This window comes from Anabrus simplex, chromosome 1 (genome assembly GCF_040414725.1).
Source record: "Anabrus simplex isolate iqAnaSimp1 chromosome 1, ASM4041472v1, whole genome shotgun sequence".
Lineage (NCBI taxonomy): Eukaryota > Metazoa > Arthropoda > Insecta > Orthoptera > Tettigoniidae > Anabrus > Anabrus simplex.
In genome coordinates, this window is record NC_090265.1 from 1,363,782,562 (window position 1) to 1,363,795,273 (window position 12,712).

At 43.4% G+C, this 12,712-nt stretch overlaps 1 protein-coding gene across 1 annotated transcript in view; it reads left to right on the plus strand.

The window, feature by feature from the left end:
* Positions 1-12,712, plus strand: part of LOC136859064 (uncharacterized) — a 792,234-nt gene that overhangs the window by 307,787 nt on the left and 471,735 nt on the right. The window lies entirely within an intron of this gene.

Consider the following 12,712-nt stretch of genomic DNA (forward strand, 5'->3'; position numbering starts at 1 on the left):
ACCAAACTCCACCTTCAAGTTGTCCTCACTGGACATAGACACAGGGGTACAATACCCAACCTACTGAGGTCTATTAAATGAAAAGGGGCAATTACATGACCTCTAAAATAACAATTTGAGAGGAGGCAATCTGCACTCCTAATACACTTGTTTTTTTAAAAAAACCTAATCTGGCTCTAGGCCACTAATGCAAGGGCTAATCCCATACTACCGAGGTGACTTAGAAAAGAGCAATTTGTTTTACATTAACGAAGAATAGGTTGAGAAAATAAGTTCACCTCAAGACAATGTGAGTGGGAGCTCGAGAGGGTTAGCACTCTCTATCCCAATATGCAGCTTACAAGAGAATAGAAGAAAAGATCGTTACATTTTAGGAAAAGGTTACATGGAGGAACGCTTCGCACCCGCCCTGAGAGTTAAACTGCTGAGCTAGCAAAGAAAGAATTTATTAATCGGCCATTACCTTATTGATGACCGCTGCCGAGGAAAGAGGCGCTTCCCGCCTCCAGCTATGTACTTTATACACTGAAAGATGGAACAGAAATGGCCCGGAGACCCTAAAATCAGCAGTTTATATCCTCTCGCGGAAGGTTCTAGGCGTTAGGGGAATGAAAACACCCTCCCACAAACTTTTTATTGGCTCGGGTACAGAAACATATCCAAGTTGGGGGAAGATACATCGGATTGGTCGGAAATAACTCAAAGAAATTCAGGATTGGTTAAATGCAAAACAAGGGGAAAGAGAGGGGTATACAGCCAACTTAAACAATAACTGAATTTTTTTTAGCAAAGACAAACATTTGAAATAAAAATTTCTCCAATAAAATAGTTCTTTGACTCCGCACTAGGGTGCACTATTGTTGATCTTCAGTAGTGTCCTCTAGAAGAGAAAGTTCACACTTCTTACTTCAAGTGAAACAAAAACACATCAAAAATGACACAGTTCAAAAACTCAAAATTTTCCACGTGGTGACATCTTCTGAGAAAGTAGAGAATTACTAGCGTAGATAAAGTTCAGACTTCCTCCAGCAGAGGAGTTTCAACTGGCGCACATTTTAAATTAGCGGAGTGGAGGTGTACCGCCCGGTACAGTATCATTGACCAAATAGACAGAGGTAGGAAAACTCAAATAGGAGAGAACCAGAAAAAATAACTGAAATTATCAAAACTGTAATCTTTTCTTTTTGCAGAGAACGTTTAGCATTGAGGGTTCATGTCGCATTCCTTTCCAAGGAAATCAAGGTTTGCATAACGGCAATTTTAGAGCATTGTTGCATTTTCGGATTGGCACCGGTGACAATGAATTAAAATAACATCTTTCACATTGCGATACTATTGTAATTTATACCAGCCGAAGGATAAAATAAATTAATGAACTATGTGGACAAATTATTTTCAACAATGTATGAATGTTTAGTCCTCAGCTAAAAGGCTGGTTGAATCCTCAACAGCTCCACCATAAGCTGTCATAGATGGCCTAGGCATCACTGAAGAGGCCTACTAAGGAAATGGGGAGTGAGGTAGTTTCCCGTTGCTTTCCTCACTGAGCCAGAAGTTGCTAATACATATCAGAATGCCAAGCTTACTGAAATGCATGCACCAACTGGCCCTATGAGAAACATTTTCACACCATACACAGCAGGGACTGGCTGTATAAGGAATGACATTACTAGCATCACTCATACCTCAGTCACTTTCATTTTGTTAAAGCCAAAGATAAGACTGAGACAGATCAATAAAAGTAACAAAATTGCTCTAGCCTATACCAGAAGACATAGTACACTGCAAACAGTAGGTCCCGCCAGCAAAGTCATTTTGAACAATATTGTCAGCAAGACGAACGGGTATACAAATTTTAGTGTCCTGGCAAATAAAACTGCAAATGTTTCAGGTATTGAAATATTCCCTCTCTGGATACATTGTGTACACATTCAGAAACAATCGTCATTCTGGAAGATTTTCTTAAGTTTGTTCCCGTATATGATGCTCATGGTATGTCTTTGACGAATGTTCTTTTCGAAAATCAGCATGATCTTGGTCTAAATGTGAACAATGTAAAAGGTATGGGTTTTAATGGAGCCAGCGTTATGAATGGACAGTTTAATAAGAGAAAAGTAACCTAAGGAACTGTATGGGCACTGTGCAAACCATTCATTTAATTTAATTTAGCACTTTCTCATGCATGCAGCGTGCCTCGTATAAGGAACTGCTTGGCCACTATGAATAGTATAATTACATTTTTTTTAAGTATCGCCTAAAAGTGAAACTATTTTAAAGATACTCATTGAACAATGTACGGAAAATGTTAAAGGAACAAAACTCAAATTCTGCGAGACACGCTGGGTTGAAAACTTGGATGCTTCTCCCCTTTTCTCAGAGTTGCATGATGTAATTGTTCATTCTCTTCTAGAAATTCAGAACTTTTTACGTTTCGAATCATCAAGCAAGGCATTTTCATTCGCGTCTGCTATTCACCCTTCTGAATTTATAGTATCAATGGTTGTTGTTAATCATGATGATGATGATGATGCTTGTTGTTTAAAGGGGCCTAACATCTAGGCCATCGGCCCTTAATGGTACGAAGTGAGATGAAATGTAATGACAATTTAAAAGTCTAAAATCATCCATTGACCGGAATTCTAAACGTGATGAAGAAGAATGAATGGGTGAACAAGAATTAAAAACAATCAGTGGATCCGACCTGCAATGCCCCACATTCCCAGAAACTATCGTAAAGCAATAGTATTACTGACCAAGGGACTGCTTCTCAAGCACGATTCTGAATTGATGATGCTCGTTGTTTAAAGGAGTCCAAAATCCAGGTCATCGGCCACTCATATTGATATTTATCGCTAGTAAAGTAGAACCGTGGTATTTGCCATGTTGCGGTACTAATCAAAAGTAGTGTATACTCGCGGTATTCCACACATTTTGGTACTACTCACAGATAATGAATACGCGCATGTAACGCTGACCTATGGTGTTTCTAACATTGCGGCCCCACTTACCTACGGTGTTCCTCACATAGGCGTACTAATCACAGGGACTCGTACTATCCCGTGGTGTTCCTTACATAGTGGTAACGCAGTCCGGCTCCATGGCTAAATGGCTAACGTGCTGGCCATTGGTTAGAGGGGTCCCGGGTTCTATTCCTGGCAGTGACTGGAATTTTAACAAAAATTGGTTAATTTTGCTGGCACGGGGGCTGGGTGTATGTGCTGTTTTCATCATCATTCCATCCCCATCAGGTCTCGCAAGTCACCTACGGGTGTCAAATCAGAAAACCTGCATCTGGTGAGCCGAACCTTTCTTCGTACACTCCCGGTACTAAAAGCCATACGCCATTTCATTTCGTAGGCAACGCAGACCCACGGTGTCACTCTTATAGTGGTACTAATCACGGGTACCGTAAATCCCATCCTGATTCACAGTATGTTGATACTAATCACACACCTATTGCGTACCTAACATAGTGGTAGGCTACTAGTCGCAAGTAAAGGCGACCCATGATGTTCCCCGCATGATGTTACAAATTGCAAGTAGTCTCATGGTTCTAATTCGATCATCCCTCGGTCGCCCCCTTTTTGTCGCCTCTTACGACAGGCAGAGGATACCGTTGGTATGTTCTTCGTTTGCGTCCCCCACCCACAGGTGCTTGTATGTTTGGTCCCCGAGAGCTATTTTATTTCGCTCAAGTCCGCCGTCAAGCCAATTAGGACCACCCTATCCGCCACCTGGGACGCGCCACGTGGGAGTATCACCTCTCCCCCTGCTACGCCAGCGTAGTAGGTTCGTGGTGTTGTTAATCACATTTTCACTTTGTCCCTTGGACTCTCCACAGCCCTTCAGCCAAAGCTCGTAGATAAAACTTGTGTTAATCTGTGTGAAGGTTTTGGAAAAAGAACTGATAGACTAATCGAAAGAAATTCCAAAACAAATTGGAGTTGACAAATTACTTGTACGGAGGTAGGGTGGAGCAGTATAATTTTTCAGAATACAATGCTTGGTCCCGATCCTGTAAAATCCGGCTTCGTTTACTTGAAGAGCAACACTAATAACATTATGAAGATCTGCTTTGGCCTTGTCTACGTCAGGAATGGGTACGGTGAGGTTATCTCCAAGACTTACTTGTGGGTGAGACTTGCTGGTGGGTGAGACTTATTAGAGGTTGTTTTCATCTTCTTGGCTTGCTTTAGAAGGATATATGCTGTGGTTGTCCATGCTTCTAAAACTAAACCGTATATAACACAATCCTTCCGGTCAGTTAGTCAGTTAGATTTTTCTGGTCATTCATCCAAGCAGCTAGCGTATTTTCAAAATTTCGGTTCGCTTGTTCTACAGACCTCTAGCTTTGATTGTGCCGTGGTGTCGATGAACTATATTGAGCTCGAGTTACAGGCATGTCATTTCTACAATCACATGGTTCACAAATTCTCGGCCGTCGTCCGACCTTAATATGCATGGGGCCTCAAAATAAAAAAAAATTAAAAAAAACGTCTTTCAACTGGTAAGCTACCCGCTCAGAACCAGGTGATCCTGACATACCATTACGAATTTAAAGTTTCCATCTATTTTTGTCAGAAAGTCGATGTGAACGACGTGACATGAACTGTTCGTTTCCGAGGGAAGAATCGGCTTGGAAACTGATCCTCTTTTCCTCCTCGTCTTCTTTTCTTGACAACTTGCACACATGGACAATTAAAAATATATGATCTCCTTTGTTAGTTTGAAAATTGTACATTTCATCATCTGAAAGGTAATATTTTATATTCCTATTACCTTCGTTTCTTGTAACTTGTGGGATTTCAGCAGGACATATCAGATCAGTTGGATTCGGAAGGCCAGTTGGATTACGTGACCATAGTTCTTTCCAAAGCATTTGACAGAGTGGAACATGGAATATTATTAAAGAAACTGGAGGGAATAGGATTCGACATAAGGGTTATATGCTGGATAAGAACATTTCTAAATTCAAGAGTTCAACAAGTCAAAGTAGGAAGAGAAAGTTCGGAAGGGAATTGCACGAGTTAGTATAATCGGCCCATTACTTTTCTTAATATATGAAAAGTATTTGGGGAACAAAATAACATCAAAAATAAGATTGTATGCGGATGGCATATTTGTTTATGGGGAAATTAATAACGTAGAGGATTGTACAAAATTACAAAGGGAGCTTGACGGTATCCAACGATGGGTTGAACGGAATAATATGAAGATTAATGGAGGCAAATCAATTGCCACAACATTTACAAAGAGCAACTTAAAAACTGAATTTAAATATACTTTGGATGAGATATTTGTCCCAAAAGATGGCAAGTGCAAATACTTAGATGTGAAATTTGAAATTAATTTGCACTGGAAGGGTCATGTTGATGACACTGGGGGGAAAGCGTACAGATCGTTACATGTCATAATGAGGCTACTTAAAGGATGCAACAAAGAATTAAAAGAGAAAAGTTACTTAAGTATGGTTCGTCCATTATTGGAATATGCAAACAGTGTTTGGGATCCTCACCAGGAATACCTAACAAGGGAAATAAATAGTGTGCAGAGGAAAGCAGCAAGATTTATAACAGCGGATATCAGGAGAAAATGTAGTGTATCAGAAATCTTAGAGAAACTTGGGTGGGAAGCTTTAAGTAACAAAAGGGAGAAAACTAGACTTATAGAATTATATAGAGCCTATACAGGAGAGGAAACATGGAAAGTACAGAAGGTACTATGAGTAGAATTTTGTAAATAATATAAATTTATTAAGGATGAGCTGTGTTTTTAATAGAAACATTGTTATTGTAAGTTGTATAATAGTGTATTTTAAGAAAATGACTTATTTTCTTTTTAATTTAAAATTTAGTTGTTAAGAACAATGTATTTTTGTGTATCATTTGCCACCGATGTAGACACCTCATTTTTAAATAAAGTATTTTGACACCGAGCTCGATAGCTGCAGTCGCTTAAGTGCGGCCAGTATCCAGTAATCGGGAGATAGTGGGTTCGAACCCCACTGTCGGCAGCTCTGAAGATGGTTTCCCGTGGTTTCCCATTTTCACACCAGGCAAATGCTGGGGCTGTACCTTAATTAAGGCCACGGCCGCTTCCTTCCCATTCCTAGGCCTTTCCTATCCCATTGTCGCCACACGACCTATCTGTGTCGGTGCGACGTAAAACAAATATTTAAACAAAAAGTATTTTTATTTGATTTGAAGTTTCCATATTACTTCGATTTCTACTGCATAAAATTGTTTCTAATCTTTCTGTTGCATGGGTATTTCTTCGTGCTGTATTTGCGTCATCCACCTCTCATGTCCTTTGTTATAGCATTTAAATTGGCCTACTTTTCAACCTCTCTGCAAAGAATTTCCCTTTCTTCCTCCATTCTATTTTAATGAAGTTACCACTTGACGATGCCTTTGCTGGCAGGATCTAGTGTTTACAGTGCACTATGTCTGCTGGTATAGGCTAGAGCAATTGTTTTACTTTCATAGATCTGTTTCTGTGTTATTCTTGGCTTTGACAATATGAAAGTGACTGAGGTATGAGCGATGCTAGTAATGCCAATCCTTGTGCAGCCAGTCCCTGCTATGAATGGTGTGAAAATGTTGCTCATAGGATCGGTTGGTGTATGCATTTCAGTGGGCTTGGCAGACTGATACGTAATAGCAACTCTGGCTCGGTGAGGAAAGCAACGGGAAACTACCTCAATTCTCATTTCCCTAGTAGCCTCTTCAGTGATGCCTAGGCCATCTATGACAGCTCATGGTAGAGCTGTTGAGGATCCCACCAGCGGAATCGCTGACGGACTGAACATTCATACCACTTGACGAACTCTCATCTATGATTTCGAGAAACGCAGACACAAACGACATACTGTACAGCTGAATAACATAAAAGGTGTAAAACAGTTCTGCACGTGAAAGCAGTTTTTAAGCTTGAATTGAGCATAAACGATCACATTCAAACACAACAACGCCGCTTAACATCAGCTTAACTACTAAAGACCCAGCTACCAAACGCGCTGTCTGCATTTAACAAATTCAAGTATCTTCCTTGCCAGATATAACAGTTGGTCTAGTAGGAAAGAATTTATTCTAAACTCAACAGGATAAACAGTTTGGCCTCGGAAGAACTAGTTCCTCCTAAAATCAGGTTTGACGTGTAACAGATACATTCGTAAGTTGGAGAAAGCACGCATGAAGTTAATGGCAAATGATCGCTGGTACAAAGAGGTGAAAACAATGGCTGGATAGAACTTATAATGAGATGAAGCTGTGCTAACCGGCTTCTCTTATATTATACGGACAGTAATAATAACAATAATCTTATGGCGTCAGCTACCGTGTGCAACCATTTTTATCTGACGACTGGCCACTTGCTCATCAATTTAGACGTTCCGTTTTACTCCAGGCCAACTAAATGGCAGGTAAAACTGAATACTCTTGGACGCCTGGTGCTGAGTTTTAATAGACTTTGTCGGATAAACGCCAAATGTGTCACCAGAGATCTTTTACATGCCGACACCTTTCGAGATGATGTGTGGAGTGGACTTTTTCCGTCCTTCAAAAATCCGACTTCCTCCACCGGGTTTGAACCCGCTATTCTGGGATGTGGAGGCCGACACTCTAACACTGATCCACAGAGGGATCTATACGGATAATAATAATACAGGATTCACGTCCACGCAAATATACGAAGCTGATCTAGCATAAAAACTCCAAACGCTGTAAGCAACGAAATTACAACCCTTATATTATGTATGGCTGAGTGACAATACACTAACTGAGCAAATGCCATGGGATAGCGGAGCACTGATGCGCAGGTGTGTTGTCTGCGCACCGCACGCCCCCTGTGCCAGCGGCAGTTGTATAGGAGACCTTGTGAGCAGTGGCTGTGCATGTGACAGGTGTAACATAGAACGTCGTCGTGAGCTGACACCGTTCGAACGGGGTATTGTGGTCGGTGCCCGAAGGATGGGAAGTGAGATTTCGGAAGTGGTGCGGGAATTTGGCTTCACACGATCAACCGTGTCCAGAGTGTACCGTGAATGGTTGAATGCGGGTGTCACCGTCGACAACAGACGAACGACCGTCCGTCCAGCCACCCTCGATGACCGTGACGGGCGACATCTGAGACGGATTGTCAATAGTGACAGACGGGCAACCATGCAACAAATTACGGCTCAATTCAACACAGGCCGTGCTAGACACGTCTCCCAGTGGACAATCCGTAGGAACATGGGTTCTATGGGGAATGGGAGCCGGCGCCGCACACGGGTGCCACTGTTAACCCAACGTCATCGGGCATAACGACGCGCATTTGTCGCCAGTCACCAGGGATGGACATTAGAACAATGGCGTAACGTGATATGGTCGGACGAATGAGGATTTCAACTGCACCATGTCGATGGGAGGAACCATGTATGGGGCAGACCACATTAAGCGATGGATCCCGCCTGCTTCGAAGGTGTGGTCCAGGGCTCTGGTGTCTCTGTTATGGTCTGGGGTGCATTTTTCTGGTATGGAATAGACCCCCTAGTTGTTCTGGAAGAGACTTTGAATGGTACGCAGTATGTTGAGCTGTTCGAAGACCATTTCCACCCATTTTTGGCCTTCCAGCGCCCAGACGGTTCTGCGGTGTTTCAAGATGATAACGCGCCGCCACATCCCTCCCACGTCGCCCAGGAATGGTTCCAGGAACGACTGCCATGGCCACCCAGGAGCCCCGATATGAACCATATCACGCATATGTGGGATGTCCTGGAACGCAGGCTCCGTGCCATGGATCCTGCACCCATGAACAGACCAGCATTGGCGGCCGCTCTGCAAACGATTTGGTGGCAGCTGCATCCAGAGGACTACCAGGGACTTGTCGACTCACTTCCATGCCGTCTCACTGCAGTTCGCAGGGCCAGAGGAGGCCCCATACGCTATTAGGTGACTATCCCATGACATTTGCTAAGTCAGTGTATAATGATATACATATTTATAAGTGTACGTTGGCAAATGCACAGTGGGCTTCGGCCGTAACGGTGGCCAGGTTTCTACCCTGGCTCTACAGCTCTGCATTTGAGAAACGGACAGGGACTGGTCCCCACCGTCAGCTGCCCTGGCGATGATTTTTCGTTGTTTTCTATTATCCTTCACTAAGGCGAATGCCGAGAAAGTTCCTTGTATAGGCTACGACCACCAATCCACTCACTTTCTCCGAACATATCCTTCACCAAATCAATCAAGTCCTCCTGGCCTTAGAGGCCCACCATCCCCATGGGACGGAATGAAAACTTACGTCTTAAAACCAACAAATGTAAAAAAAAGGAAGAAACTGGATATTAATGGCCAGTCTCTTTATTCATTCGGGTACTATTTGTGCAGGAGCATGGAAGTCTTTAGGATTTCCCTTGCAGGCCCTCATTTCAGCCTTTCACAATGGTCTAGATCTCAATGCAACCAATGCAGTGGAATAAGGAATCTTTGTCTAGGAAGATTCCATGTCCGGTGTGAACCTCGTTTAGTGCCTTCCATATCTGGCATAATAGTTCCCTGTCAGCTGGCGTCTGAGCAGAGTCTCTACTGGTAGTTTCCTGACGAAGAGTTTCGTTTCATACCTATACCAACATGTTGCTGGTGTTGAATTGTTTTTCTTCAAACTATTCTGCTAAGAGGAGATCTTTAAATGGATTCCTCCTCATCGCAGGGATATCATGTTGAATACAAAGGTCAGCGTTGAGTCTCATTTTATGATACTCAGAATACCATTTTATCTTCACGCTTTGACGGTGCAAAGTGTCCTCATGCTGGAAGCCAGTAGAGGGGTGTTGATATGCTTCATCCTGTCACGATCCCCATCACAAATTGATTTGGATATCAGTCTTCTTGAAATGCTAGCTGTCGAACCACACTGGCGAACAGGATTCTGCATCTGAATGTACAGTACAAGTCCTAAATAATAACTTTTTAACGTAGTGTGAAGTACACATAGCACAACCTCGCGCTGTAATTATCACAACGTATTATTATTATTATTATTATTATTATTATTATTATTATTATTATTATTATTATTATTATTATTATTATTATTTGTGTATTAATGTAGTAATATTTGAAGCTGGGATATCTCCATATTATATACTAGTATTACAGGCAGTGGGAAACACACACATATTTCCGGGTTTGGAAATACATCCAGGAAATATTTCGGTGAATCATATGGAGAATTGAAGCCTTGGACATGGATATCCTGAATTCAGCCTAGTACTGTAGCTAGCTACGGACTCAAAAGTCATAGTTTTTGGTGTGGTCGGGAAACGAAAAATCTCTCGCTCATGTTCTGTACATGACCTCCCTTTCCTGAAACCAGCTTGTTATTCTCCAATGAGGGAGTCTATTTGTTCTTCGACCCTGTTCAGTAGCACTTGGGAGAATATTTTGTACGCGGCTGAAAGTAAAGAGATACCTCTGTAGTTATTAATGAGCTTATGTTTATCGAGATGAAGTGGGGGACGAGAAGATTATATATGCGTGTGCAGGAAGCGGTCCAGTGTACTATTAACTATTGACGATCTGCTAATGTAATACGTTACGAACGGGGCATTGCTATACCTTACTAAAAGTTAAACAATTCTTATGATAGTGTACTGATCTAGCACACTACTGCACTGGCAACTTTCAGCAATCTACGGCCTAGTTTCAAGCCATAGACCAACAGCGTGTGTTTGTGCAAACGAACGTATCTCTAACACCAAGTGTTAGTGATGTTTCGAGTGTACATTGTATATATTTTGTATTGATGAAATGTTCATGCACTGATACAAGCCAGAATATAAGTAGTTATTTTAGAATCAGTGGAGAAGTTATTGGAGAACCTAGGTGTTGTTCCTACATCTTTAATCGCTTTAAGTGGGTTAAGTAAGTCCCGTAGCAAGTGTACCAACACGCAGCTTTATGCACGAGCCCTGGGAGAATTATCGTGCTCTATCAAAATTCGAAGGGTCCAAATTACGGGCATTTTGGTTAATAATATATTGATTGTGTTTGATTATACACTGACTGACAGAGCAAATGCAACACCAAGAAGGAGTGGTCAGATCTTTATGCCAACTGCAGGGTAGACTGACGTCACTGAGGTATGCTCATGATGTGAAATGCGCCGCTGTGCTGCGCACGTAGCGAACGATAAATGGGACACGGCGTTGGCGAATGGCCCACTTCGTACCGTGATTTCTCAGCCGACAGTCATTGTAGAACGTGTTGTCGTGTGCCACAGGACACGTGTATAGCTAAGAATGCCAGGCCGCCGTCAACGGAGGCATTTCTAGCAGACAGACGACTTTACGAGGGGTATGGTGATCGGGCTGAGAAGGGCAGGTTGGTCGCTTCGTCAAATCGCAGCCGATACCCATAGGGATGTGTCCGCGGTGCAGCGCATGTGGCGAAGATGGTTGGCGCAGGGACATGTGGCACGTGCGAGGGGTCCAGACGCAGCCCGAGTGACGTCAGCACGCGAGGATCGGCGCATCCGCCGCCAAGCGGTGGCAGCCCCGCACGCCACGTCAACCGCCATTCTTCAGCATGTGCAAGACACCCTGGCTGTTCCAATATCGACCAGAACAATTTCCCGTCGATTGGTTGAAGGAGGCCTGCACTCCCGGCGTCCGCTCAGAAGACTACCATTGACTCCACAGCATAGACGTGCACGCCTGGCATGGTGCCGGGCTGCCTGGCTAGAGCGACTTGGATGAGGGAATGGCGGAACGTCGTGTTCTCCGATGAGTCACGCTTCTGTTCTGTCAGTGATAGTCACCGCAGACGAGTGTGGCGTCGGCGTGGAGAAAGGTCAAATCCGGCAGTAACTGTGGAGCGCCCTACCGCTAGACAACGCGGCATCATGGTTTGGGGCGCTATTGCGTATGATTCCACGTCACCTCTAGTGCGTATTCAAGGCACGTTAAATGCCCACCGCTACGTGCAGCATGTGCTGCGGCCGGTGGCACTCCCGTACCTTCAGGGGCTGCCCAGTGCTCTGTTTCAGCAGGATAATGCCCGCCCACACACTGCTCGCATCTCCCAACAGGCTCTACGAGGTGTACAGATGCTTCCGTGGCCAGCGTACTCTCCGGATCTCTCACCAATCGAACACGTGTGGGATCTCATTGGACGCCGTTTGCAAACTCTGCCCCAGCCTCGTACGGACGACCAACTGTGGCAAATGGTTGACAGAGAATGGAGAACCATCCCTCAGGACACCATCCGCACTCTTATTGACTCTGTACCTCGACGTGTTTCTGCGTGCATCGCCGCTCGCGGTGGTCCTACATCCTACTGAGTCGATGCCGTGCGCATTGTGTAACCTGCATATCGGTTTGAAATAAACATCAATTATTCGTCCGTGCCGTCTCTGTTTTTTCCCCAACTTTCATCCCTTTCGAACCACTCCTTCTTGGTGTTGCATTTGCTCTGTCAGTCAGTGTATTAAGAATTCAATTAACGCCCAAGTTTGAGGCGAGTATTTTAGTGGTATTACAAACGGAAACAGAGAGTATTTATTTTATTCATATTGCAATAGTTCCGCACAACTTCTGAATTATGTTGGCTCGAGATCTCAATTTTCTTGTGGTGTTCTCTATGTTTTGTACAGGATAAGGGAAGTATTGGTGATGAAGTACCTTGTTATCAATCACGACTTGAAACTTTCTGTTGGTCATTCTATTATTCTG